The sequence below is a fragment of the Bactrocera latifrons genome, unplaced genomic scaffold (assembly GCF_001853355.1).
Source record: "Bactrocera latifrons isolate USDA-ARS-PBARC rearing strain unplaced genomic scaffold, ASM185335v1 scaffold_41, whole genome shotgun sequence".
NCBI classification, from domain to species: Eukaryota; Metazoa; Arthropoda; class Insecta; order Diptera; family Tephritidae; genus Bactrocera; species Bactrocera latifrons.
In genome coordinates, this window is record NW_017537057.1 from 137,572 (window position 1) to 164,996 (window position 27,425).

The 27,425-nt window shown below is 33.1% G+C and overlaps 1 protein-coding gene across 4 annotated transcripts in view; it reads right to left on the bottom strand.

Moving 5' to 3' along the window:
• The window catches only part of LOC108972630 (platelet binding protein GspB-like), a 101,345-nt gene that overhangs the window by 19,263 nt on the left and 54,657 nt on the right, over nucleotides 1-27,425 (bottom strand). For 2 of the 4 annotated variants that reach the window (XM_018939296.1, XM_018939294.1), the window contains one exon: nucleotides 20,947-21,003. The exons of 1 other annotated variant lie outside the window; for it this stretch is intronic. The gene's annotated coding sequence lies outside the window, so the exon portion shown is untranslated. Of the gene's footprint in view, nucleotides 1-4,057; nucleotides 4,248-20,946; nucleotides 21,004-27,425 lie in introns of all 4 variants that reach the window. One more of the 4 variants, XM_018939293.1, reaches the window with a different exon arrangement.

A 27,425-nucleotide genomic window follows, 5' to 3' on the forward strand; every position in this document is an offset into this window, starting at 1 on the left:
TTCAAGAATTTTTTTTTAGTTTTTTTTTCAAAATTTTTATTTCTATCTTGCGCGGATTTTGATTTAATTTTTCAAAACTTTGTCATTAAAAATTATGGAATTTTACCATTCCAGAAAATATGGTAATTATTTTCTGTTCCTCACGTAACACCGTTGCTTATTTCTATCACAAATTTTTTTTCTCCGCCACTATCTCCCACCGAACATTGTTATTTGGTATTCACTAAGTAATTTTTGCAGTCATTATTGCTGATTTCTTATCTCCCAATAATATGTGTTTGCTTTTAAAATTGAAATACTAAAGTTTTTTTTCCATATTTTCTAGTTTTTCCAGTCGCTGATGTCATTTCTTAAAATACCGACAGCTTTCAATCAGTAAACAATTCCGCAAACATGGCATATTAATTATTGGTAACAATCTGGTAATTAACATATCACACATTTTCCGCGTTGCTCCTTACTCAAAAATTTAAATATTTTTTAGAAAAATAAAAAAATCAATTTGATAAAAAACCAGTTTTGGATATTTTTAGTTTGCTGTTTAACAGTAAGTAATGATTGCTGAAGTCATGTTATAATATATATAAACATATAATATTTAAAAAGTGAGCGGGGAATCAAAACCAAAAAAAAATTCAAAAAACAAAAGTCGAAAATTTTCTATTATTATGAAATTTAATACTTTTAATATATACATAATACTATTCACATTTTATTTTATTTTTTTAACATATGTATATACCCAGACCATGTTAATAGAATTCTCACATAACATTTGATTTACGATGCACTGTTAATGAAGCGATTTTAACAGAAACAGAACTAAGTCCACTATGTTGTACACTGTTGTATTATTTGAGTTTGTGTCAAAGTGTTTTTCATTATTTTTAGTATCTGTTACAGAGCACTATATTATGTTTCTGCTGCTGTTCAATGTAACATTAGACGCAGAAACATCAACTGCACAAAGAAAAAAATGTTAAAAAAGAAATGTTTATAATAATTTTAACTTATATAATATCTATTTCTGCTTTTCTTCAATGAAATATCATGAACAGAAACAGAAACAGATAGTGTACACAGAATCAGAAAAGGTTAGGTGAAATATGTTTGTTATTTTGCTGCTGTTTGGAATCGACTAACAAAGCATGCCCAGGGGTTATTCTGTTTCTGATTTTTTACCAACAGAAACTGCGTTCTGATACAGAAAATGTTACGTAATAGACTGAAATTATATCTATATATATATAATTTTTTGCTATTTTCTACGTTATTACTAACATTTTTTGACTTGTAAAGAGAATTCTGGCTAATTGGGTATCATATTCCAACGCAGAAAAAATCGATTTATTCTTTAATTTTTTTCTTATGAGTAAAAGAAACTGGAAGTTAAACTTCATAGCTCACACAAAGACAATATAAATTTTTTACAATTTAAAAAATTGAACAAACTACATTAAGTGCAAGATCATTTCCCTTTCATTCAAACAGAATTCTCACCAAAAGTAGGCTCAACATAAATCTTCAAGCGAGCTTGATTGCCTAGTGCTATCAAAGTTGCACATTTATCAATCTGAGCCAAAGTGAATTCGTAGGAAAATAAAGCAATAAAAAGACAATGAGGTTAACAAATTCACACGCGCTTGCGCAAAGCACGATGATGCTCGCAGATGGCGGTGATTTGATGTGGTGGGAATGAATGATTTGCAGCGGATTGAGCCAACTACAACTACGTACTTAAATATAGCTGCTTAAACACAGCGTTAAAAGGGAAATAAAGCAAAATTAAGATATTTAAATTAAAATAATAAATTAAGTCAAAGAATGATGGGAAAGCAGCTGAGAGCAGTCTTTTCGGTGATTTATATATTTAGCTATTAATTAATACATTTTAAATTTTCTACAAGTAAGTGTCGCAAATTTCCCATGCGATAGTGACTTGCATACTGCAGACACGCCCTCAATTGCTTATATGACCAAACCCTTCTTCTCTTACTCCTCTACGCCTACTCCCATCCCTTTTTGCTTTACTCTATGGCCGTTTCTGTTTGGTATTTTAAAACAAAAGCGTAACCCTTAATCTCTTTAAAGTTAAATTGTGCCGTTACATCAACCTATGTGCCTACAAGCAAGCACGTGTACGGTTATTTCCCAAAGGACTGATAAGTAGTGGCTTAGCTGTTGCTGGGCGCGCCCATTCTCAAAGCAATTTGCCTTCTTTCCACTACCTGTTGTCCATGATTTGTTGCAAAAACGAAATTTTGGGAATTTTCGCCACACAAGTGGTTTTGCAACAGTGGCATTATAGTTTACCGTTTCTCCTACACATACACATACAAAACATCTTAAATCTTCTCTAAAATTTTGCTGTTGCGTAAAATGGGGTTGATCTATTGTGTTTCGCTCAGCAGTTGTTTTCAAATTAGTTCCTTTTGGGTAGCGTAAAATTGGTGATTTTTCCTGTGAAATTTAGACTTATCTTGACAATTGTGTGAGGCAATATTTCAGTTAGTGCCATGTACATTCTGTGTACGAACTTTAAATTGACATTTTTGGCATAAGGCAAAATATTGTAATATTATATGCAGTAGAAGCTGAAAAGTTGTTTACTGTTTTTCGCTTAAAAAAAATTAAATTGCTTATCAACTTCTCAAATCGACTTATAAGTGGAGCTTTCACTCAACGTTTATGAAGTAGCTTTCACGCAAATGATACCATATTGTATTACGTGTATGCCTTTACATAGTTCTTATCGAAAAAGGTTCATTTTCTGATGTAAACTTTCATAAGCCGTAGAAAGCTTTTTGTAAAATGCATACAAGCTTTTCTAAACCTTTTAAATATCATACATATATTCTTTCGTATAATTTATTACCGCAAGTTTATTTTATGATATAAAAAGTAATTAAAGCTTTCACACTTCGGAGAACGCTTTTAATAAAACTCCTATTGGCTTTTTCTATTGCTTTTAAATTGAATACGTTTATGCGTTTTCATAGTTTCTTAGCTAAAGTTAATTTTCTGACTTAGAAGCTTTTAAGCTTTCATAAGTAGCAGTAAGCTTTTTAAAAAAACACTGATTAGTCATTTCTGATGCGTTTTAACATAATACAAAAATGCTTTTGTATAATTTCTTATCGAAAGTTCAGTTTCTGATTTAGAGTCTGGACGAAAGCAGAAAGCTATTCATCTTATAGCTTTTCTGACGTCATACATATCTTTGAATAATTCCCTTGCAATTTAATGTAGTAAAAAGAGCCCGATATGGTTTGTCGATCTCTCCTACTTTAGAGCACAACACTAACGTACTTTGGAATAATTTCGTTTCTCCGACTTTAATCATATGTTGGTTGGCTTGATGAGTTTGGGTGCTTTAAAGTCTTATATTATAATTTTTTAAATGTTTTATTACACTAAGTAAAAAGTGAAGATGAAAATATAATGAAAGCTCTAAGGACAGTGGCAGATTTTCTAACAAAAGTTTGATATTTTGATAAACAATATTCTCGATTTATGTGCCTTTTCTTTTCAAAGGTAAGACTGCGAATCTATGCTTTTTGGTGAAAGCTTCTTGCAAGCCTTTCAAAGGCTTTATGTAAGCTTTTCAGAGGTAAGTCCGCGAATCTATGCTTTTTGGTGAAAGCTTTTTGTAAGCTTTCATCCTTCAAGAGAATATAGCATTATCGTAGTTTATTGCACATATTTTTCTGTAATTATTTGACTAAATATCATATTATAAACTGTGTGTATGTACGTCATGAAATATATGTAAATGGTCATCAGAGGGATAAGTATGTGATTTATTGCTGATATTTAGCAAGAAATCATTAACCCATTGTCTGCTGCAATAAAATATTTTCGAAATTTGCATTTTCTTTGCTAACTAAATTTCTTTAAAAATATTTTATAATTTGCGAAAGTGGTCACCTAATAAACTAACAATTTTTCATTGTCAAAAACTTTTGTATTATTTTTTATATTTTTTAAAATTAATTTTATGCATATTCATGTCCATTTCTCGCTGCATGCTAATTTTTATGCAAATCTCAATACATACCTACATATACATACAAACAAAACGAAAAGCTGACTGATTGAAGCTACCAAATTAAGTGGCTATCCAGTTTCCATATTAGTTGATTGAGTCGCGAAATCTTAAACTGTGACTACGTCAATAGCAATTAATCACAAAAGCATTTAAAATAGCTTAATTGGTATGAAATGTGGAGAAGGCAGCTGGTCTTTACCTAAAATGAAAAGAAATGTTAATTAGTTAAAAAAAAAAAAAATATAAAAACTGTATGAAATTTATTGCAAGAAAAAATATATAAAATATATGAACATGATTTTAAGGAAAAAAAAAAAATATACGTAATTTATTGCAAGAAAAAGGGAGAGAGAGACTAAAATATTAGAAATTGCAATAAACAAAATTGAAAGGTATATTAAATTGTATATTAATAACAACTACAAACATTACGAAGTAACCGAAAACAATGCAAATCGCTTAAGCTTCCGCAAAATATTTTCATTCGCAACCCTCAACTTCCGGCGCTGACCGCTTGAGCCTCTTAAATATATTACTTTGCTTTTGTTTGCAGGGAAAAACGTGATTTAGTGCTTAGATTGCAGACACAAGTGCATTTACTTACATAAAACTGAAATGGCATTTACTTAAGTAGGGGCACTTAAAAAAAAAAATACAAAAACCGTTTATTGTTTGCAATAAAAGCAACAGTGGGACGCGTTAGTTGCCATATTTATGGTATTTCCCTTTTTTGTGACTGCCATCAATGCGCGCGCAAATGAAAAGACTCCCAGACAAAGCCATTTTATAACACTTGATTATGATTAGTTGCGCGTAATCATTACGTAATTTGTGTAATGTAAGTGTGTATTTGGTTATAAGCGTTGTGTTGCAAGTCCAAATAGGAAAAAGCGCAGGGCTGAAATTGTGAAACAGCGTAACTGATGTCCCACATCAATTCAGAAAAATGCTGCCGAAGTAATTGAATTGCCTTTTTTCCGTGTACAACGCACTTACGGGATACTTAAACATTTGCTTACGTGTTAGGTTTGTGTGCTTACAAATAATTTCGTGTAACAATTTTGTCATTTTCGCTGCATTTTGGTGGCATTTTCATTCAATTGCAGTCTGTTCCGACCAAATTCGTTTCAGTTCATTCATGCAGTCATTCATTCATAAGGTGCAGACCGTTATTACTTAGGTGCATAAGCTCTTCAATTCGTTTGTAAGCTTGGCGTTTTTTTTACAAAATTGTGAATTTTTGATTTGTTGGCGCACGTTTTATGCGTATTTCAATAAATTTTTAACTTACATAATTTGAGCATGCTTGGGGCTAGTAAAAAGTGGCTATGTTTCCGACGACACTTTATCAATTTTTGTCGCAATACGTTTCAAAAGCATAAATTAAATGAAATTCCGTATTATTTTCGTCGCAAACTCTTATCATATAGGTCTTTTTAACCACTTATTTTATGATATTGAAGAACTTGTAAAAGGACCATCAGTGATCTGACGGTAGGTGAAAGCTTCACGAGAATACTTGGTTTTCGCACATTTCATAAATATGGTCACACAATGGATTTAACACTTTACATATTTATTTTAATAGCACAATTTATGTCCTTGCAGCGAAGGTCATGTTTTGAATTCGGCATACAACTTTCATGGGAGATGAAAAAGCTTCCTTTTTAATCGTCTTCCTAAGTGCCATAAATGCATTATTAGAATCTTTATAACCGAAAGCTGTAGTATTAAAACTTTTAGAGAGCTTTCATTGGTATTACTTATTTGTTAAGCTTTCATATGTATTACTTATTTGGCTTGAACATTGTTTTTGATCATTTGCTTACAAAAAAGTGAAAAAGTAGTGATCTATAGAGAGGTGAAAGCTTTATGAGATGTTTTGTTTTAGCTACAAAGCTCGTGCTCTGAACCTTTCACTTGAAATGTAGACGCTTTCATTTTTCGAGTGTGCCGAAGTGCGCTGATTTTTTAAATCAACTTTTAAACAAGGTAATACCACAAATTTTAAAAAATAATTTCAGTTTAGTTTTAAAACTAGCTTTAAGCTTTCAAGCAAGATCAAAAGCTTTATTATGAAAACTTTCTAAGGAGCTTTCACATGTATTACTCCTTCAGATTGGTTTAAGCTTTGATGTAAGACCCAAAGCTTTATAATTACAAATATTTAGAAAGCTTTCACCACTATTAATCCTTAAGATTGCTTTAAGCTTTTGTGCAAGACCGCAAGCTTTGTTATTCAAACCTTTTAAGAGGCTTTCATTCAAGACTGAGAACTTTACTATTAAAACTTTTGAAGTAGCTTTCACATATATTAATTATTTGGTTGGTATAATTTCCTTGCAGAATTGTTTCAAAAAACTATAAAATAAATAATATTTCTTTAAAGTAGTCATCAATAGGTTTACAAATCGCACTAAAACTGTTTATTTCAATAACACAAACTTTTTATCAAAGCTTCTGCGCTGAAATTGAAATTAAGCTTTCACGCGAGAGAGAATTTTCGCGTTTCTCAAAGTGAAACATTGGTTTAGCTAGTATTTTAAGTCAACAAATCAAAGCCACAATCAAATATGTACCAGTAAATTTTTGAGCTTTTTATGTAAAAATCGTGTAAGCTTTCATACAAGTCGAAAAGCTTTATTTCACATTTTTTAGAGCTTTCACATTTATTAATCCTTAAGCTGCCATAATTAAAACATAAAAATAAAAAACAATTAATATTCACTCCTTTTCTTCTACAAAATGCCGTTATTTTCTCGAAAATTTTTCCAATTACATAAATTATATGAACGCCACTGCTCAGTCACACATACAAGCCCAAATAAATATATTTGAGTTATTATTTATATGCTTTTATTTAACAGGAAAGCAAGATCTTTTAAGCATGTGTAGCTCTAAACCAGGATGTGTTTGCATTTTACAACAATCATTAAGAGGCGTACAAAAACAAATAATAACAATTTGTGTTGTTTTTGTCTGATGTTGTTTATTTTTATTACAGATAATGTGAATTTCGGGACCTTTTTCTATTAAAACAAAAATATTTGTAGATAAGTAACGATATCCTTTTTGTTGTAGTGCAAGTGACAGGTACATTCCAGGCTCTTGGCAAACGTGTCCAGCATACAAATATTTGCTCGGAGTTGATGGAGGGATGATGAAGATTTCTATGATTTTATTTGTAGCCAATTAGAGGTCTGAGTGCAGGTATCCTTGAGAAGTAGCGTATAATTGAAAATGATGTTATCTAAAATTGAAAATCTATTTCTTTGTTATGCCACACATGCATACATACAAGTACTGGAGAATTATCCTTAATATTATCACTGCATTTTAATTACACTTGATTTATACCCATTTTAATTGGTTTCGCTTACTAATTATTCCTTATTTAGTTTTTCCTTCTTTTCACTTTTCGAAGCAAATAATTTTTGGAGATAACTATGTGACGATAATTCGACAACGCTGCGCATACTGTCGGCACTTTGTACGCTAACAAAGCAGTGTACCACGCACAAAAGTATTGAATGTATATATGTAAAACACACTTGTTTGCTACGCATGCGCTGCCTTGCTTGCCGTTCCGCTTGTCACTGACCTGCGTTAACCTGCGCTAACCTATCACTGACCTGTCTTAATAGCGCATAAATAGTCCTACCTAAAAATACAAATAGACAAACCTACGCACAATCTCACATTGCTACATTGTTTCAATAAATTCATATGTACACATATCTCACTGTTTGGTTTCCTTGTTTGTCCGCCCAATTTTCTACCGATTTTTGTTTGTGTTTATTACACTGCGCTTCTGCCTAATTTGCCCACCCAGCGCGTCTTGGTTCGGTCTCAAATTTCAATCTAGCATTTTGAAATTTATTTGCCGGCATTCATAGATCGACATGAATTGGAACTGGCAACAGAATTGGATAATTCATGCTGTCTTTGCTTGCCTTGCAACACCTACGACTTTTTGGGACCCCTCTACCCTCCATATCAGTTACATCAAATATGTTCTTGTGTGTGTTTAAGCGTATAGTTTGCAGCTCAGCCCAGCTGGTAATCAGTTTGCTGTCGCAGTTCTTTGTTCCAAACACGTTTGGGTCTTTTTCATTTCAGAGGTTTCGTTTCCAGTGCTCTTATCTATCAGAATTTTTCCTTGCTCCTTGCGCTTCCTTTCCTTTTATCAATGAAATTACTCTGATTTTTTCGCAGGTGCTAAGTTACCTTTATTTTATTCATCCTGGAACAAAAGGGATGTTTTATGCGAGTGAGAAGGAGATTTTGTTACACTAATGGATTTCAGCGGGATTCTTGCTTTCAACTGCTTTGTGCATAATATGGTTTCAAACAGATTTAACCACATGTGTTTTATTACTTTGGGTGTATCTTGGCGAATTGTTGGTTGAATTCTAACAAAAAGTGGAATTAGAGACATGAAAAAAAAAATTTTTCAATACGGACTTAGTGAGAAAAGCTTGCTCGTAATACTACACATTCAGCGTACATCAATAAGGTCCCCTAAAGAGGGTGAGATTGCCGGAAATTTTATTTTAGTCTAAAAGACCTTTACTTTGGCCTAAAAGACCTTAATTAATCGTTCAAGTAGGAGCAGATCCGCGGGAGGGGGAAACTGTGGAGAGAAACACCCCCAGTTAAAAGCTATACATTATTTCCATCATAAGTGACACTCCGCGAAGAGAAGGGTTTAGAGTTGCAAGTACAAAGTTATAAAGAACATCCCCAAATTTCTACTCTGGATCCGCCATTGCGTTCAACAGATATCCCAGCCAAGTATTATTTACCTTCAAGATCCAAGTTTAAATTTCAGCAAACTCCTCTGATTTTAAGGCAAGATCGAAGTTCAAATCGATATTCCTCTCAATAGGATAGTTTTGCACTCTGTGATTTTTTTTTTCAATATTTTGTTGCCAACGCCACCAACCTTTCACCTCAGAATACATAACCTGAATTAATACGTCTGTATCACGAAACTTCACTTCCAAATTTCCTTTTCAACTTTTCCATGACTCGCGGTAATGTAATATTAATTAACACTTCAAGTTAAAGGCCAGCTATGATCAAATATGACTTCGAGCACTTTGGCTTGTGGCAACACTAACAATTTTTCTAAACAAATATAAAATTATGGAGCACAAATGTTATTGTACGTTTGTATTTTATCCCTTCAGTGTTCTTGTAGTCCACCGCTGAATGTTTTTATTATTTTCACCACGCTGCTCTGCTTTCGAACTGAACCTTCCTTGCGGCTTTTCTAATCACTGATCTCAATGATACTCGTGTTCCTTCAACTAAAAGCATGTGTATGTTTGTGTGCGCGTAGTTTTTATAGCCATTATTCCTTTAAGCCAATTTGAGACCCTCTCATAAGCCTTTTAGGCACTTCAGTTTCGGTAAATGAAAAGAAATCGTTTGAAAGTGCGTCCCTATATTATTTGTTGTATATATTTGTTTAGTATTCTCAACATTTTTATGTTCTTGTCATAGAAACTTTTTACGAGCGCCATTAAGACACGGCTATTTTCATTTATTTGACATTTCTTTTTGTGTTGCGGCTTTTGGTTGGTGCTTTTATGACTTCACCGGTGACGAGTATAAACAAGCTCTGCGGGACTCAGCTTTTTCTTACCAGTTTCTTTTTTAATAACTGTTTTACTTAATAGGTTGCGATGTAAATGTCATAATATTTAAACGAAAATAAATTTGTTGATTTTTTAATGGAAGCCTTTAGAAATTTTAAAATTAGCTGATGTCGAGGTGGATAGTTTGGACGTTGTAGAATGAGGAAGCTAAGTAAAACGCTGTCATTGAAAGTATATTGGCTTTTTTCTTGAAAGTATATACTTGTATATGTCATTGATTTTACTTTGAAATAGGATAGTACCGAGCTTTCTGCCTTACTGAATACATGTCTATTAAGCTATATCCGGCAAGAACTTCTGTGATTGTGCCAAGATGAATCTTACTGAGAGCAATTAGTTCAGTGAATCTCCTGCATACAGCCATACGTCGAATGGAGCTCATTGAACTGTGTGCTAAAGTCCCGTGAAATCCATAGGTACAGCTTTAGATGCAAGAGTACAAAGGAGACCCAACTCGATAAGAATCCAATGTATTAGGGGTAAGATGCCCTATGTTACGAGCTAATCGGCTTTATAGTTTCTAAAAATTTTGCTATGACCAGGTACCTGGACGATTTTTAAAATGAAGTAGCTTGCTGCTATCGACCATGAGCAGCGACTTTCCTTAACTAATTTTGGGCAAGCTCAAACCTCGTATTGATGTTCTGCTGTCGGAGTGAATGTTTAGCTCTGTGAAGCAGGCTGAACTTTGGAGTAATAACTTCAATGATAAAGGCACTTCTGCTTGAGAAACGTTAAAATGAACTGATAGTCTGAAATTATGCTGAACGGAGAGCTCATCCTGGAAAACTTCTTCTTTATTGGTGTAAACAACGCTTACACAGTTATAGTCGAGCGCGTCAATCGTCCTTCTTTTTGGACATTTCAAGTGTAGCCAGGTCCTTCTCAATCCAACGGAGTGCAGGTTTTCCTCTTCTTCTGCTCTCTCAGAGCTGTAGTGTTTTCATCGCTTCGGACCTTGCCATCATAGCCGCCGTTTGTTACTTCGCTGAATTATGACAATGTCGTCGTGTATCTGGTACAGTTCATTGTTCCATCGACTGCGGTATTCGCCATTGTCAATGCGCAAAGAACCATAAATCTTCTGCAGAGTCTTTCTCTCGAAAACTCCGACTCACGCCGACTCATCAGATGTTGTCATCGTTTATGCCTCTCTACCATATAGCAGAATGTGGATGATGAGAGACTTCTGGAAAACTCCACTTTCTTAGTTTCGACCCATCCATGATAAAGGTTACGACACTTTTTTTCCAGTCCAATCCACATATTCAGCCATTTGACAACGCTTGAATCAAAGTGTTTCTCAGTAGGCTCTGTATCGAAAATTGCGTATTGAGGAGCATTTTCAGCGTGCTAACCTTTCGATAATGAATACTGGAGCATATTTCATCCATTAAGTATTCATAGTTTTTTAGTGATTACAATCAACTCGAGCGAAAATTTAAAGGATGGCAGTTGACATTCAGGGTATCTCGCCACCGCGAAGGAAATAAAATCACACTGCTGACCGAATATGCACCTCAGCATGAAGTTTAACTAAAATAAAAATATTTCCATTCATATGTAAGTGTTGAAATTATACGCCAATGGAGCGTCTCCAACACTTAAAAATCGTGCGCTAATGACTGATGGCTTTAGCTAGCAGGCTTTACTTCTGATAAATGCACACATGGACTTAAGTTTGCCTGTGGATTAACAATCAGGTATTGCTTTACATTAGCGCTTGCTTACACAGTGTGACTTAATGCTAGTGTTCCACAGGCATCGGTAATTGCTTTACAATCATTTTTATATAAATAGCTACTATACATATGTGTACTTATGTATTGATGTAATGCGTGTACCTTTGAATATCTGTAATAAGCTGTACAATGACCTTTTCCCTGTATTTATTTGCTTGCTGGCCACTTGAAGTGTTAAGTCTAGTGAAATCAACAAGCCGCGCCGAGACGCACAGCGCCATTAAGTCGCTGGCACTGAATAAGTTACACTGCTCTATACATATGTATGTATGTACATATGAATTTTTGTTTTTGTATGTTTGTGCCTGTGGAGGATATACATATGCTGATGTCCGTAATTGTTAAGACATTATGGTTGCGTTCTGTTGCCTTTTGTTGTTGCTGCTGCCACTATGCGGTTTCATTGCACCATTTTTACCTGCTCAGCGTGTTGACTTGACTGTCTCGCATACTTTTATTTTTAATCTAATTAAAGTGCGAAACCTTGCCGAACAATTAAAAGCCAAGCAACAAACAACTCGCTTCTTTCACTTGTCAAGCGCAGTTCGCTGGATTGCCGGCCCAGTGTACGGTAGTGTGTGTGTGTGGTTATTGTGAAATTACACACTCTCCTCTTTTCTTATGTTATTTCAATGTGTGAACGTGAGCTAGAATTTATTTTGAACAGTTTTTTATATTTTACTCATCTTCATCTAAAAAAAAGCAGCATATAATAAAGCATAAAAGTATTTTTTACTTTTTCAAAAACAAAAAAAAAAAAAGATTATACTTGAAAGTATTTTATTTAAATTCTGAAAGATTGAGCGTGAGATTCGCACACTTAACTAATTTTACTGAGAAAATCGGCAGATTAAAAAAGTCTAGACTTGTTATGTAACTGTTGTGATCATCAAGAATTTCCCTTATACTAAGCTTAGAAAAAAATTTACCGTCTAACACTTTATTAGCATGCAGGGAAGTAGTTTTCGTTTGACAACTAACGGCATGTTAAGCGATTCTCTTTTTGCGCGTCACTTCCACTGTGGTGTTTTTGTGGCTTAAAGGCTAGATAGGCATAAGCGGTTTCAGCTATTGAATGGCTTGTGCAAAGTCATTGGGAAACTATCAGTGTTAATGCGGAGACTTGGGAATAGACAGGCCTTCGAACAGTTTTTCTCAAAAAGACTATGGTGACCTAGCTCATTTGCATGTTTTTTTTTGCATTTATAGGCTAATGTGTTTACATTTTACTGTTCTATGCCGAAAGTCATATGACTTCAGCGCTAGACTAGAATCTTAAAAAAAAAACGAACATAGAGTAAAACCACAAAAAACAAGGAGACCTCAAGTCGAAGCACCATAATACAGTGGATTGTCGTTGGAACTCTACGCGATCGTCGAGGACACGGATTTTTATGCGGCTAAGGACTGTCTGCTCGGCAACATTCCTCAAAATTCCCTGAAGTAATTGCTACAACAACAAAGGCAACACGTCGAAGTGAAATCTGAGAAAAACTGTCACTTGTGGAGGGAAATTTAGTTTTAAGCGAAAAAAAAAATATTATAATTTGCTTGTTGAGGTGTTATGTTCTAACTAGACACTATGCGAATGATTGTATATGTATGTATATAAACATATAGGTTTAAGTTTCTAAAATAATCACAAATTTTTTGACCATGGAAGAATATCGTCTCGCCTTTTGCGCTCGCCCTCTTTATCTCTTTCTCTCAACTACTCCTTGAGTCCGAAGTAAATAATAAAAATATCTTCCAGTATTTTTATAAGTAGGACCATAATTTTCTCTCCTGATAGAGTTATTATGATCTTTGTCGGAGTAGTGATCTCGAATTTTGAAGATTAAATTTTTGCAACAAATCTACTGCAGAATTAACCCTTCGTAACTGTGTTTTTTAGTTGATAACATAATTTAATACTGAGGGATATCTAGCTACAAATCAAAGATATAACTTTAAGAAACATCTTCGATTAGTTAAAGAAAACACAACAACGATTACATTGCCGTTTGGCTGCGAGAGGTTTGTTTGACAATTTTTACTTACAAAACAAAAATCGGCCAACGGGTTTGCTGAGATTTTGTGTTACCAATCGTTGAAAATGTTGAAGTCTTTTGGGGACTCTACTTTATAATGAACTCAGGATCGTTCATCGTTCAACAACAGAGGATCTCAATTTCTCTTACGAACCGAGTCTACACATTTTTTTAAATTTTTTTTGTGTGCCAATGCTAGACTTGTGCCAAAAGATCTGAATATTTTGCAAAAATCAAGTCGAGTAGAGAACGCCAAGGAGATACTTGACAACTTTTATGAGAACCCTACATTCATCAGACGCATTATTAATGGTAAAGAGATGTGGGTTTATGAGTAAGATATAAAAACTGTTCAACAGCTTCTAAAATGATCTGAAACTGAAAAAACCAAAATGCCCAGGAGGTATTGAAGGCCATTTTAGACGAGGCTTATAGTAAAGGTGTGAAAAATTGGAAGAAGCATTGGAGCATATTTTGAAAGTGTCCACCGGCTCCAAAGATGCGCTGAAATCGAAAAAAACCAAAATCCGCCGATGACACTGAATGCTATCCTAGGCGAAGCTTATAGCAAATGTTTGGAAAATTGGAAAAAACGTTGAAGCCCATCTTTAAAATGATAATAAGAAATGAAAGCATAGTTTTTTGGTTAGTCCGGCTCAAATTTGATCAGATTATTTAGCTATGAATGTTAGGTCGAGTTAAGGTGTTACAAGTGTTGCACTATACGGTTTTGGGCTCAACCAGTTTGACTTTACAATAGTTTCATACTAAATTAGTAACACCTTTCAATAGGCGTACCTTGAGACCAAACATTTGGTTTAACACATGTTCTGTGCTCATTTTTTTCAACTAAATTTTCTCTCAAACACGTTATGTGGAATTCGGTGAAAGATTGAACGATTTTATATACTATTATTATATATATTTGGTAGTCGAAAAAGTCTTTTCGTATAAAAAAATATGTTGGAAATTGATTAGAAATACGAAACGACTTTTTCGGCTATCCAATATTATTATATAAGTATATTTACATATGTGCTGAAAATTTATAAAAATATGTACACAGTACCATATTTAAAGCAAGCACATTACCTACAAATGCATTGGCAAACTTTAACCGACACGAAATGATGTCTAAGTAATATGATACCGTTAAATAAATTTTTTGTTTGCTAATTATTTAATTCTAGACAAAAAAATCGAAGAGCAGATATGCATATGAATATATACACACCAACAAAGGTAGTACGTGCGCGCTGAAAAACTTTGAACGTCAGCTGTAATTTGATATTTCCGCAAACTCATAGTTGGTGGAGTACGAATGCGTATGCCGATCAAGTAATAATAGCAAAGCGCCAATGCTACTAATAATTTCAAACAAAAAAAATCGAAACACTTCGTCGGTTCGCCAAATGTCACGCGCTGATGTCAAACATAAAGTGACACTACACAACTCTTTTTCGTTGAAGTTTTAATTTTTCTTTATTACTTCGGTTGCCTATGTATTTTACGACAATAATTACACGTTTTTCTTGACTGTTAACATTTCAATAATATTCAAGCAACACTTATGCTTATGTGTTCGTAAGTATGTATGTTACATACATATGTATATGTGGCCACTACAAGCACCGTTGGAAACTTTAAAAAAATCATACATCATTTAGCTGGACAATAAACAATATTTATGACCACTGCGTGTGACAGGTCCCTAGAGATTGTCATGTGTGAGTAAAGTCAAGGTAGGGAGTGAAAAAATTAGAAATAAAAGGCAAAAAGAAATGCCGACCGTTTAGCGCACATGCACAGATACGCTTTGACCCGTTAGTTTTCCAATTTTATACTTACTTTTTAGCATGAAAAATAATATACATACATACATACATATATTTTTCGACCTTTCATTAAAGTGCTGTCAATAACAGCTGTTCGCCACTGCGTGTGTCAAGCGCAACTTCAAGTGCATCCCAACACAGCAGCAGCGCTGGCAATGCTGTCGGCTTTCATACATACACACACATGTTATTTAAAATAAAGATTTTTGTTTTGGTTCTATGCATCTTATCAGGTGTCAAGTGCGTTATGTTATATAAAAATGAATAACTGTACCGTTATGCTGAATAACCCGCTGGCTATTGTTTGCCTGCTCGGCACGGACCTTCCACGAATGCCTGCGGTGTAATAAATCAACAGCAATACATTTTTCCACACCTTACCGTGCGCGTTACATAAAGATTTCGAGTGATTTTCGTTGCCTTTATTGAGCGTGGCGAATTTTGTGCACTACATGAGAAATATATTATATAATATAATACCATATGTTGAGAGGTCGACAATGCGCTTTAATTCTATTTAAAAATGCATTTTCGATTTTTCTAGTTTGATAGAATGCGGTCAGTTCGTTTGTCCATACAATTTGTCAAGCTTAGAGACAATGCAGCGCCATCAATCTTTCATTACAAAGACTGATCGATCAGTTAAGCTTTCAAAAAGTGCGGTAATTGTTGTAGTTGTGGAAGTTTTGGGTGCTATAAGTACTTGTAATCTTGTAATATCGGTGAGTTAGTCAAATTGATGTTATTTTTAGAGCATTTTCTGACATTCTTTATACGACTTCAAAATGCATTTTTAATGACCTTATTACGTGTAAAAATTCTTTTATATTAATGTAAAGTTTTTGAGTATTCACAAACTTTTGTGAATGCTGTTGTGTAAGCTTTTTATAGAAACTTCTATGGGAAAGGATTTATGCACTATTAGCTGCTCCAATCTGTCATTTTTAATATATTCATATATAATATAATATATATAAAATACATCTATTATATGGACGATATACGAGGTGTGTTCAAAAAGTATCGCGAATTTTGTGTTTTATCAAAAATTTTTTAATTATTCATGAATATCTATTTTGTCCCCTTCAAAGTAATACCCATGAGATATTATACACTTGTGCCAACGGTTTTTCCAATCTTCGAAGCACTTCAAAAAATCATTTTTTTTTATCTTCTTCAGCTCCTCCTTCGATGCCGTCTTTATCTCGTCAAGAGAAGCGTAACGTCGTCCTTTCATGGGCCTCTTCAGTTTAAGGAACAAGAAAAAGTCACAGAGGGCCAGATCTGGGGAATACTATGGCTGCGGCATCATTAGTGTGTTGGTTTGGCCAAAAAGTCGCGCATAAGCAGGGCGTTATCGTTGTGCAAAAGCCAATTTTTGTGACATCTTCTCGGCCTTCTGGGAACATTTTGTACCAGCGATAAAACGATAATTTCGTTTTTCACACAAAATTTCATACAGGTCCTTTGATCCATTTTTTTGAATAGGTAAAAATCGAAGACGATCCAAAACACGTGCAAGCAAAGCAGCTGCCAACAATTAAATGAACATTCAAAATGGCCGAGCTTATCGGCATAAGTGAGAGACATGAGTACCAACATAAAGCCATAAAAAATTCGAAATTCGAATACACGTAACCCGCGAAAATTGAAAATTCGCGATACTTTTTAAACACACCTCGTAGTTATGTAATATAAGTTTTATATCAAAATCCATCTGTGTATATTAAACTTCGTTTTGGGCATCTCAAAAATTTACATATAATTCCTAAAAACTAAAAAAAATCGATTCTCAGACAAAGTTCTTCAGAATCATCCATAGAAAATTTTACACATATGCGATTTTTCGCGTTTTTTGGTTCCCTACAAATGGACCTGCTTTAACATACTGATGAGTGCAACATAAATAAATATAAAGAAAGAAAATGTTCTATTTATGCGTTTTTTGAAACATTATTCTCCCAAGTTCGGAACCGAACCCTCAATATTAAAATTAGAACTGTATCCTAAATGTATGCAACATTAATAAATATAATGAAAAGCTGCCATATTTCTATATTTCTATTTATTATTCTCTCTGATCCTGAACTTAGTCCTCCATATAATTTAAACTATATCCTAAATGTAGGCAACATTAATAAATGTAACAAAAGAAAATGTTATATTTTCGTGTCTTAAAAAATCGCTTCTCAGACAAAGTTCTTCAGATGATGACCATAGAACATTTTCCACATATGCGATTTTTCGCGTTTTTTGGTTCGTTTTTGTATAATGAAAAAACTATTACATTTTCGTGTCATTTGAGATATTCTACTCCTTAGTCTTGACCTAATCCTCCATATTATTTGAACTATACCCTAAATGTAGGCAGCGTTTTTCACATCAACTAAAAATAAAATCTTGAAATTAAGATTAATTAAGCGCAAATTTTTCCGAAATTTTCTAAAATGGAATAAGATTATAGTTTTAATCTCCACGTAGTTTGGATAATATATGATTACCCAATCGACATTTCTTAAAGCATTAATAAACATTAATAGCAAAATAGCTACGCTACAACAAATTAATACCACAATTATTAAATTGTTGCCATTTTCGATACAATCTTTCGATTTTGCGTTGAAATATTTGCACAACTGTTGGGTGGGCGCACAATGGCTTTGCTTTTGTGTTAATATTTTTGTTTGCGGAAGTTGTCTTGCCATTGCATTGTGTGATTCCCAACACATCTATGGCAGTGTGTGTGCGCATGCAGCAAGACACAGTTAGCTGAGACAGAGATAGCCTTCGGTTGAATGTGTGTGCTGGAGCAAGAGAACTTTATAGGGCTGATCAAAGCGCCAGAAACAATCATAAAGAATACTCATCAATGTGTACGATTAACGCGTCGTGGCTCAACACAATTATTAGTCACAATGGACAGGTGTTTCACATCGTTGACAAATGTTCAATAACCCCAATGACGACAATCTCCATCTCTACTACAATATTCATAAGTTTCTTAATCTATGCGGTTTAAGAAATTTGCGAACTTTTGTGAAATACAAGAAATCGCGTATTTTCTAAAAAAAAAAAAAAAAATTTCTTTTTTGGTTTCTTTTTCTTTTTTCTTTGCAATATGTTTTAGAGTTGTAGTTGTATCGTATTCATGTGGTAGAACTGGTTTGAAATCTGGTCTGTGCCTGCCAAAAACCACTCAAATTAAAATTTAATAGTTTCATAATTATACATAACAAGTGGGAGCAACTAAAGTTTTCGTGACAGCAGTCAGCAGTCCTACAAAAATATCTCTCCGAATCTCTTCAATCACTATAATTTACCAAATTGTTTACAATAAAACCCTAAAGTACAAAAAAGAGAGAAGTAGAAAAGAAAATCATCGTAAAAGTACACGCGTTTGAAACAAATTAAATCGCTTTTGACCGTTGACATACACGCATACGCGTGACTATTGACAGCTACATTAAAACTGGTGACAATTTTAGTGCCGTGGCAGCCTATTTGTCTCACAAACGCCGATGCTTTACCGAACATTTTCGGTTTTTATTGCATTTTTTACCGTTTCTTGGCTCTTCTTCTTTTCGCTTAGCGTTCAAAATGAAGTTTTCTCCGGCAATTAAACGAAAATGTTATCTACTTTCTGTAGCAAAATCTTACATTTGAAACTTTATTGGTTTTTTATGGCTTAGTGACAGCATTGTGACATTCGTCATAAGCGTAAAAGAGCTCATTAAACATAAATTCAGTGGAAAAAATATGTTTTAACATAAAAAATGAATAATAAAAATTTATATTTATAAAATAAACAGAGAAATGAAGACAAATGTTGGAAGTTCTCTCATAAAATCAGATACTATTGAAATAATGTGAAATATTTTCTACCCTTTCACCGCTAGAACTTTGATTTTTTACAGCCTCTGAATGCAACGCTGTTGTCTTTATCTAGAGCAAAAATTTTTTTAGCTATAAAAAATACTTCAAATTTAAATTAATACTAATTTGCGGTTTTAAGTGTACTAAGGAAAGTGATGAGAGTTCAACTTTTTGCAGTTAAAAATTAAAGAGAAGATTTTAAATTGTAGAGAAAATCGTTGCGACTACAATAAATAACTTGTTACTTGATATAAATGTATTTATAGCCATACAGATATGGATATAATCCTAACCGTATATGCCTATTAACCTCGAAGTTATACTTTTGATACATACAATGACAGCTATGGATGTTGTCAAAAAAAAAGCTCTTGCCAGAATTTTTAAAGAAATTTATGTTGATAATGCGGTCAGTTCTTTCTTTTAATAAAAAAAATAATAAAGAAATAACTGAAGTTTGACGTCCATAATTCTATTTAAGACGCCAATAAAGTTTTATGTAGAGCTTTTTAAGCTCAGTTAGTTAACTAAAGCTTTTAAATAGGTTCTTTATAAAAGCGCTAAAGCCTATTTTACATTGCTTTGAACGACATCCTACAATGTTCTCAATAAAAAGAGATTATTCGTCAACCTGTCGACGATTTCTCAGTGATGAAATCTTTTCGTAAGAGGTCACTTTGGGTTTATTATTTCAAAAAGTTTCTATTTTTAAAAGTTTGCTTAAACTCAATGTTGGAGCATATATTTCATATAAATTCATTGATTTTAGTCAGTTTTCGAAATATCGTGCTCTGATTAAATTCCTAGAGTTCTTGCTCACAGTTTTTTCTATTATGAAAAATAAATCTGGACTTTGCAAGAGCTTGGTCAAAAACCCAAACTTGTGCGGCTGGCGTTATCTTCCTGGCACAGAGTGGAATACAAGAGGTCATCTGAATTCATTGCTTTTAGAATGGTGTACCTCGCCGCCGTGGTAGGTAAAATGACTGGAAACTGTTCAATAGGCCCACTTTTGGTGCCAGATTCAGACATCCTACCAAACCTAACCTTTGTAAGGTGGGGAGACATGAGACCACTTCCTTCCCACAGACATTCATTCATGCATATTTAAAGTAATAGTGGTAAACCTCAACCAAAGGACGATGGACCGACGGACTAATCCCGGACATGAGCACGTATTTTTTCAAGTGTATGGGAAATGTTAAAATTTCATTTTCGGTGGAAATTTTTACAACACTCAAGTGTCAGTCCTCTGGTAAACGGAAAGCTGTCAGCGAAGCGTCAACTGTAATTATGACAAAACTAAGGCATATGCAGTATACTAGTGGATCCGCGTTGCTGTGGAAAACATTTTATACTACTATTCATTAATAACTATTCAAAACTATTCAATATATTTAATTTTGAATATGTTCATAAAAATAAAGTTCATTGGATAGATAACGAATTGAAGGCTGCTTTCTCAATGTCTGGTTATCAGCCTTTCTGCCCAGTTAATAGAGTTGTCCGATTAATACAGTGTCCATTTTATTATTATTGCTGGAATGAATTTTTTTTTTTTTGCAACTTCTTGGGGATGGGAACAGAGTAAAGTTCATTCGAAGGATATTCGTAAATACTTTTGTGATTATAAGGATGAGCAGCTACTCCTTTTTAAATATTACATGATATAGTAGTATGGTTTAATTTTTGCTATGTTATGTTGTCAGCCTAACACAAACTATTCCAGTGGACTGCTTTAATATTTCTATTCACCTGTTAAACAGCCCGTCAAGGCACAATGAGTTCAGTAATTCCAATAATTCCACCAACCTGCAAAGAAGTAATGAAATAAAATTTATTATTGAATTTTTAATGGTTTTGCTCAACACTTATAAATAAAAATAGAAATTTTTAAGCACTTTTTATATTTCGATGTATTTTTTTTATAAGTTAAAAGGAATTAAGCGGCGACTTTTAAGGGCTTTAACCAAAGAGAATTCCCATGAATGCTGAAAAGCAAGACATGTGAGAAATCAATAAGACCAGGAACGGCGAGGAGTATAAAAAAGAATTTAAAAAAAATTTTTTTTTTTATTTGGAAATACATTTAGTGGAGTGAAAATGTTTATAGGCTTACCGAGAAGTCGCGCTAAAAGGCCGAACTATCAAATGAATTCTATGCACTTTATGAAATAAACATTTCATAAATAAACACAGTAAAGTTAATTGTAAAGGTAAATAAAAAGATAGAAAAGCAATAAAAGTAGCCTAGGCGTTGTAAAGTAAAAGGCACGTGAAGCAAGTGAAGGCAAAGTTCTCAGTGTGAGAGAGACATTGCTTTAGAAAGGGCGGCACTGAGCGGCAGGGAAAGCACCTAAGTGGCTGGAATTTACATGCAAGGCCCTAAGTAACACATGTGCACACGCGTACACAAACCCACATGTGTCCAGAAAGTGAGTGCAATATCTGCGCTCTGTAATGTAAACTGCTAGGGGGGTACAGCGGGCGTATCTAGTTAACGAGGTATAAAGAAAATCACCAATTAACATGTGGCAAATGCAAAGTACAGAACAGAATGCAGTGGAAGTGCTGCTGTCATATATGGCTACGAGCAATACGGTTCTAAAGCCTGTCAGCCACCACACGCATGCGCACTACCGGCGGACTTTTGGACGGTTGCACTGCCAGCTTGACTGTTTGGTTGGCGTTCTAATGCGTTGTGTAACCAATTTTTTATACAGCTATGTGGTTGTTGTTATAATACTTTTGTGTCTTTCGTGTGTCATCCGCATGTCAGTTGGTTGAAGTCATAGAAGGTGTGGGGAGAGACTTTTTTTCTTACTTCGACACATTTCTGTTACTTCTTTCCTTACGAATTTACATAGTTGCCAACACATGCACTTATGCGCAGCGGAAGCGTTAGGGAAGTGTCAGCTATATATGGCGCGCATTCGTTTGCATTTGCTGCACTGAAATGTGAGCCACCGACGCCGACACCGATACAGCTTGGCTGTGGGTTAGTTGAGCCCGTTCGACTGTTTGGTGGTTATTGGAGTGTCTTGGGCAGCTGAATTCGCGGAAAGCGCGGACGACCTGAATTCATGATGGATGCATGTACATATATACTGTAAGTATAACTGCATATTCGTTTTTGTTCGGTAGTGCTGTTCCACAAACAGTTACTTCCTATTAGACACATACATACATACATATATTCACGAAATAGCAGTTTTACTTAGAAAATTGAAAAAGTGTGAAATATTTTTGGTGTTGTTGTAAGAGTATTGGTATAATTTATTAGCTGTTGCCGTAAAACAAGAATGTTAAGAATGCGCCCTTTGCTGTAAAAATTCTTTAAACGGTAGATTGTTGGGTATCCATATCGGGTAGTGTGTTAGTTAGTGGTCTCAAGAATCTATTTTTTATAATTTTTACAATTTTTGAGGTTATTAAATTTTTTTTATTCAACTCTTAATACCCATAAAATATTTAAACGACTAAAATAAAAAATTTAGGAAATTTAGGAAATGTTTATATTTTTTTCTCAACGAAATTCGGCACATTTATACCTTCTTATCATACAATTGCGTTTTTTATGTCATGACATGACATATTTCATTATGTTGTTTTATTAGAGGTATAAAGAATTTATTTTTATTAATTTTTTAAAATTTTTGAGGTTATTAAATTTTTAAAACCCGTAAAGTTTTGAAACAATAAAATAACAATTTGTAAAAGAAATTTATCTTTTTCTCAACAAAATTCGCCTTCTACCTTTTTTCGTATGTTTTCCATATTTATTAAAAACGCATTGCCAACAATTAATTACATGACCCACAAGAGTAAATTTGTTCTCGATTTTTTTTTTAAATTTTCATAAATTGCACTGCAATTTATAATTTTATTATGTAAACAGCGAAGTGCAATGCCATTTTTGGTATGTTAAAAATGTCAATAGTTCGCAAAAAATGAAAACAAAAAACTCAAAAATCAAAAATAAAAAGAAATAAAACAAAATAAAATACTGAAAATAAACTAAAACCCCATACAAAGTAAACACAAGAAGTGCTCATAGCATGCAATTAAACATTGCGGAAGCGTTTCGCCAGCCGGTTTTCATTTATTCACCATGTTCAACCCCACGCAGCAGTGCATTTCAAGCGACATTTTCGAACGAAAACCAATTAACTCGCACAATGAAATAAAAACAATATTATTCTCTGTTTTGTGGCATGAAAACAAAAGGACATTTCGAATGCCACACTGGCAGCCGAAATGGAATGGCGTGCAAAGCGGCGACTTTGCAGCGAAATTAATTGTAAAGCGCTGAGGAAGCTTTAGATAAGGCAAGGAGTTGCAGATATAAGCATATATGTACATATAGTATACAATATAGCAGGACAGAGCGAAAAAAAATTAAAATAAAAAAATAAATAAAAATTACAATAAGCATGCGCAGTTGGACTTAAGCAGAAAAATGAAGACAGTGTTGCGAATGAACGAGAAATACTTATCGAAAGTTCCACGAAATTTAGTAAAAATAAAAATGTGAAAGAATAGTGGCCGTAAACTATTTTAAATGGCTCCACTTACATGTACTTATGCTTGTAAATAGCTTTTTAGTTTGTTTTACGGGAAAATTGTAGCATAAGTGGTTTTTAATCACTCTTTTAAATTATAGTCGGTAATTGTTCTTCATATTTATTTTTTTGGAATTTGTTTAAATTTACTATTCCTGCCGACTTTTTGATCAGGTATTATGAATGCTGTATATGGTCTTAGTAAATAATACTTTTATAATCAATTTATGTGCGTATTTTTTACCCCGCCATTTTTCTCTCTATTTGTCTCATTTATTTTCCATCTGACCGATTTACCAAAGATGGTAATTCACTTCATGAAAGAACTCTCGGCGACGACTGAAATTTAAGTCTTTAAGGGATACATGAATCTAGGTAGTTTCTAGAATTTTTGGTCATATTTTGATGGGATATGCATTTTAAAAGTTCTTAGACGCTTAAAAACAACTCACATTTTGGACAAAATAAGAACATAACAAAAAATAATATAGGTTTTGAGTTCCAGTTTTCTAAAGTGTAGCCACTCAGTTGAGTCAATGCGATCAGTTTACTTATTTTTTCAAAACCATAGTGTTCAAATTTGATCGAGTGATTACCCGGAAGCAAATGATCTGAACACAAAATCAAAATTTTCTGCACGTTCTATGTCGTCACCTAAAATGGAAAATACCGCAACTTCATTTTTCATAGGTTCACAGGCGAAGAAAAAACGATATAATAGAAACCACTTATATTGAAAAATTTGAGTTCTAGTTATAAAAAAGTTATATATTGGTTATGAAATGGTTATAAAAAAATTATAAAATGGTTATATATTGGTTATATCTAACCGCCACTGTCACCAATTTGGCAGGCTATAACGGCCAAATTTTTGGGTAAAATCAAGTTTTTTCTTTTGAACGCCATTTTGTAATTTTTTATTATTATTTTTGTCCATAGGCTATTGTACAGACAATATAATCTGAATTGCATTCACCGAGAAGAAATCGTAAAAATTTCATTAAAATAGTTTTCTTTTTAATTACCGAAAGCCGTTTTTTCAGATTGTCATACTGATACACAATGTGATTTAAGACAAGCTAAAATTATATTTATTGGGTATGGTAAGATGCAAATAGTAATAGAAGACTAGCAGATAGAAAACGGTATATTTTAAAATATATATATATATAATAAGTTGCCAGCTCCGTGACCTGAAGAGGCGGTTGATGTGTTTAGAACACATATTTTGCCGATACCTCAATGAGAGTGGAAAAGTGCTTCGACAATTGGTTCAAATGCATGCAAAAGTATATTGATCAGAATGGAGAAAATTTTGTTAAAAATAACATTATTATTTTTAACCTGAAAATATAAAAGGCAACCCTCGTATATGTTTATGCACATGTCAATATTTTTACCATATCTTCTTTATTCTGCCGCGTCTGTGCAAAACCTTTGTAATCACACAGCATTCCTGCACCGAGTCTCCATTTTAATGATGATTATTCGCTATTTTCTTTATAAATAAATAGTTCTTTGTTGTCTCTGGCGGTATTTACTTAGGTGCAAGTGCATGTATATGTGTGGGTATTTATTAATAACAACTGTAGTTGTTAGTGTGTAAACAGTGGCAACAGAAGCAGGGTTGTAAAAATGATTACATTATTTTTACGAGAACCGACCTTTACGTGTACTTTTATACAAAATAATAAAATATTAATACATATACAAAAAAAATAAAGTATTTTGAATATATTCTGAAAAATTTAAACATTGGAAAGGCGTAATGTCATTGAAATGAAATAACCGCTGTAAATTTAGTAGGTATTATTGAGTCGTCCATCTATCTCTGTTGATGACGATGTCAACGAAAAAAAAATTAAGAAATAGTGCAATATTAAGCATCTCTTATGGCTTGACGCAACATTTTTGGTTAATGTTTTGGGTATGAAGTTTGACTGTATGGAAAATTGGATTTAGCATTGTTATGCTTGTATTGACTCAAAAGAAGTCTACATAGTAATAAATGTTTGCACGTACATAGTATATATGTATGTATATATCAAATTATGTGAAAATTTTGTTTTTTTCTCAATCCGGGTCAAGTTTGATCAGTTGAAAAATTACAATATTTGGTTTATAAAAACTGCTATAGTTTATTTGGAATGTCTTGGCACCTAATTAAACCACTAACAATATTTAATTTCACATTTTTGGTTTGTATACGATTTTTTGGAAGTTATTTTGCAAACACAAAAGTCTGCTACATTTTTGCTAAATAATGAAAAATGCATGAATAACAAGCCCAGAAGTGTTTGATTACCTTTTTGACCACCAATTATTACCATTACTTAAAGTAAATGTATATGTATGTATACTTGGTTCTCACCATTGAAACGTGTTTGGTTTGCAAATGTTGCTGCATCTTTGGAAAAATGCGTTGTGTTAACATAATGGCAAAAATAAAAATAGTGCGATACATGCAGACAACAAAAAGCACGTTGATATATATATATATGTAATACATATATTATATATATATTCATGTGAGCGTGTATACTTTTATAAACTATATACTACAGGCTTCTACGCGTATGTCAATTAAATAATATGAAATCAGAGCAAAAGTGCAAATGATATTGAACATTTTTTGAAATAACAAAAAACCAAAAAAAATTTTAAAAAAGTAAGCGAGTCAACCAAGCAGCCACTGATCAAAACGACGCTCGTTGGTGTGTTCAATACTAACATATAAATATATCGTATATAAATGCAATTGCTTAAGTGTGCGCTTGAGTTATGGCGTTTGGCTAATGAATGGCGACAACAAAAGCATTCATCAACTTAATATGCTACACTTCATTATTTGAATTTTGTTTTTATTTATTATTTATTTTGCATACATTTCGCACATTAATTTCGTGCAAACTAAAAATAAAATCGACGCCAAATATATCACACCATTCTTGTAATACAATAACACTTTGGAAACTCAATACCAATAACTCAATTGCAATATTTTTTTACATGAGTGCGCTCTAAGGGAATTTTTCTACTAAAAAAATATATTTTCAATCAAAAAATTTGCTTTGTAGTCAGTAACGTGTGATTTTTTGTAACCAATTTTTTTTTCTTATTACTTAGAATTCAAGGCTATTTCCGCTCATTGGCTCGGGTTAATTTGCAAACTTATCTGTTTTTGTGTGTAAAATAGTTTGAAGCTATTTAAAATATGTCATTAATGGCATTCTAGCGTGCATGCACTTAAGTTGTAACATTTTTTCTACTTACTAGAGTAAAAATAATATTTTTTTTTTGAATTTGTTTACAATTTAATCTTTTTTATTTTTTGAATATATATATTTAAATTTTTTCCCGACATATAAACAATAGCTGCAGTTTAGTTTGAAACTAAATGCTAATTTCACAATTTTGTGTTTAAAAATTATATAAGCAAGCACTTTAACTTTTCTATTGATTGCTATAGCATTGTTATTTAAATTTTTACGCTGCAGATAAGTATGACATTCCAGGCAATGGCAGAAATTAAAATTAATTTCTTGCTATGATTAGTTTTCACTGCAAAATATTTTTATTAAGTGGATACATTCATACAAATATTTCTAAAAATTAAAAATTAAAAAAATGGTAATTTCAGAAATTTCGTAAATTTTACAATTTTCTTGGTTT